The sequence below is a fragment of the Peromyscus maniculatus genome, chromosome 17 (genome assembly GCF_049852395.1).
Source record: "Peromyscus maniculatus bairdii isolate BWxNUB_F1_BW_parent chromosome 17, HU_Pman_BW_mat_3.1, whole genome shotgun sequence".
NCBI lineage: Eukaryota > Metazoa > Chordata > Mammalia > Rodentia > Cricetidae > Peromyscus > Peromyscus maniculatus.
Genome location: NC_134868.1, coordinates 59213252 through 59216210, shown reverse-complemented (window position 1 = coordinate 59216210; position 2959 = coordinate 59213252). Strand labels below are relative to the sequence as shown.

Below are 2959 nucleotides of genomic sequence, written 5' to 3'. Positions count from 1 at the left end.
AGCGCGGCGAGCACTGAGGGCGGGGCCCGGGCGGCGGGGGCGGGGCCTGCGCCTGGACGCGGCGGGGCCGGCCGGAGACCGTTGCCTCTGGCGCCTGGTGCTGAGGCTGGCGCCCGCGGGGGGCGGGGCCTGGGCTCCGGGGCGGGGCCTGCGCCTGGAGGAGCCCGCTGCCTCTGGAGCCCGCCGGGAGTGGGCGGAGCCTGCGCTCCGGGGCGGGGCCTGCGCCTGGACAGGCCCGCTGCCTCTGGAGCCCGCCGGGAGTGGGCGGAGCCTGCGCTCCGGGGCGGGGCCTGCGCCTGGACAGGCCCGCTGCCTCTGGAGCCCGCCGGGAGTGGGCGGAGCCTGCGCTCCGGGGCGGGGCCTGCGCCTGGACAGACCCACTGCCTCTGGAGCCCGCCGGGAGTGGGCGGAGCCTGCGCTCCGGGGCGGGGCCTGGCCGGCCGGGAACGCCGCCTTAGGCTGCTGCTGGTGCTGAGGTTGGTGGTACCCGAGCCGGCCAGGGGTTGGGCGGGGCCGGGAGGTGATCGAGGCTTAGGGAGGCCGCGGCTGATGCGGGCGCCGGGGGTGTAGGTGAGGAAGGGGCTACACCTCAGCGAGGCTCGGCTGTGATTGACACCCCCAGGCGGCCGCGCCTGACACCCCGCTCCCCTGAAGCCTGGCTGACACGGACACCGGAGGCCAACCCCGAACGAAAACCTTGCCTGGGAGGGCCAAGATCCCGCCTCTCTGTGATTGGCACCTGAAAGCCACGCCTGGAGCTCAGGGGTGGGGTCTGGGGTTAGAGCCCGGCCTGGTGGTGGTCCACGCCTGGGCCCGCTGGGCGTGGCTTCGCGCGGGTGGGTGTGGCCTGGAGCAAATGCAGCTGCGCAGGTTCTGGCTGAGCGGATGCTGGAGACGCGGCTACCAAAGCTGTTGCTTCGTCTGACACGCTCGCGAGTGGGGACCAAGTACCCTGGGCGCGAGTGTTGGCTGGCAGTCTGCCCTGGGGCTGCTTCCGCGGTTGCCTGAGTTCCTCCAATTAGTGTTTATTGGGTGCCTGCGGAGCTCAGCTCCTCATTAAAAACCCGAAAACAAGGGTGCAGCTAGTTACATACACCGCTATCCTTTAATAGGGATGGCTGCCCGGAGACCGAGCAGGGGAGGATCGAGGGGCCCTGGCGTCTGTAACTATTAAACATGAGTTAGCAGGCTGGGGACACGGTGAAAGAAATTTTATTTATCGGAAAAAAAATACACTACGGAAGTCTCTTTCAAATGGTACAATGCTGTGGTTAAATATAGGTTTTCTTTTTTTTATTACACTGAGACATTAACGAATGGACAGTGTTCACGGATACTTACTGAAGTATTTTCCAGCCCATATATATTTGTTCCATATGTATGTTTTTCCTTAAGGAGGCTACATAGTAGAGATTTAAATTACTGTGTAGTGGAGACTGGCCTAGAAGGCACCATCCTCCTGCATCAGCCTCCCAGCTGCTGGGATTATAAACACGCCATCAGGCCACATGCCTAATGTTGCAACGTTTAGTAGTAAAAAGCAAGTAATTAGAAAACAGACAATTGACAAAGGGAAATTGTTAACCTGTGTTAACACACCACATAGCCATCTCTTCAGACAACAAACACTCCTTGTGAACATGATGAAGGATGTTGGGAAATGTTCCAATCTAGATAGAAAACTGCGATGTTTCGATTCACTGAGCAGTGACTAATGAATGGGAAATATGAGACGGAATCTGTCTCAAGTTCATAATCGATGAGGCAAGAATATATTTTAATAGTTATGTTATTACTTAGTTGCTTAGGCAAAATGGTAGCCTGTTCTGTTTCAAGCTTTGTTCACTGAGAAGTGGATTTTGTTTTGCATCCCATCCATCTTAATCTGAGTGCATCCTTTTAAGATCTAGCTTGGGAAAGAGAGTCTCATTTTGCAAAATGACAAGTGTACTTTGTCAGCTTTTGCCAAAAAAAAAAAAAAAAAAAAAAAAAAGGAGGTGTTGCACTTTCCCCTGTCTTCTGGGAGTTGTGAGCCTGTGCATTGGTATTCTACCTGTGTGTATGTCTGTGGTGAGGGTGTCAGATCTTGGAGTTATAGACAACTGTGAGCTGCCATGTGGGTGCTGGGAATTGAACCAGGGTCCTCTGGAAAAGCAGTCAGCACTCTTTACTGCTGAGCCATCTCTCCAACCTCCTGACGCAGATTCTTAAAGGAACTCCTTTGGGTGTAGAATCAGATCTGGACCATATGTCAAACCCATGTTAGTTATTTGGTGTGTGTGTGCAGCATGGCCCATGTGGAAATCAGAGGACAGCTTCTGGGAGTCTTTCTCCTTCTGCCACTTGTGTTTGTGGGGTTGAACTCAGGTCGTCAGCCTTGGCAGCGAGGTCCTTTACCTGCTGAGCATCCTACTGGCCTGAGTTTTGCCTTATTTACCTGGGATTTTGTTTTGCATACAGTATCAAGGTCTAGTAAAATAAAACATAATCTTAGGATTCTTAGAGTACATCTTTCCTCAAGATCGCTTTCTAGCTTTGACAATTACTTACACAATAATGCATATTTCTAATGACTTATCTATTTTTCTTTTATGTGCATTGGTGTTTTGCCTGCATGTATGTGTGTATGAGGGTGTTGGATCCTGGAGTTACAGTTGTGATCCACCATGTGGGCACTGGGAATTGAACCTGGGTCCTCTGGAGGAGCAGCCAGTGCTCTTATCTGCTGAACCATCTCTCCAGCCCCTTATAATGCATATTTCTGTAGCTGTCCATAAATAGACTGATGTGCTCACAAATGGATGGGTCCCCAGTGTCTGCTCATGGGATTTGTGGATTGGGTATATCAAGTGTCTGTATTCCAATTGGTTGGTAACACACATTTTGCTCCATTGTTGTTTGTTTGTTTGGTTTACGTTAGTCTGTGTAGTCCATGCTGGCCTGGAACTCACCATCCTCC

The 2959-nt window shown here is 53.3% G+C and overlaps 1 long non-coding RNA gene across 1 annotated transcript in view; it reads left to right on the top strand.

Annotated features, from left to right (window-relative positions):
- LOC107401723 (uncharacterized) overlaps window positions 1-2959 on the top strand; it is a 58123-nt gene that overhangs the window by 450 nt on the left and 54714 nt on the right. The window lies entirely within an intron of this gene.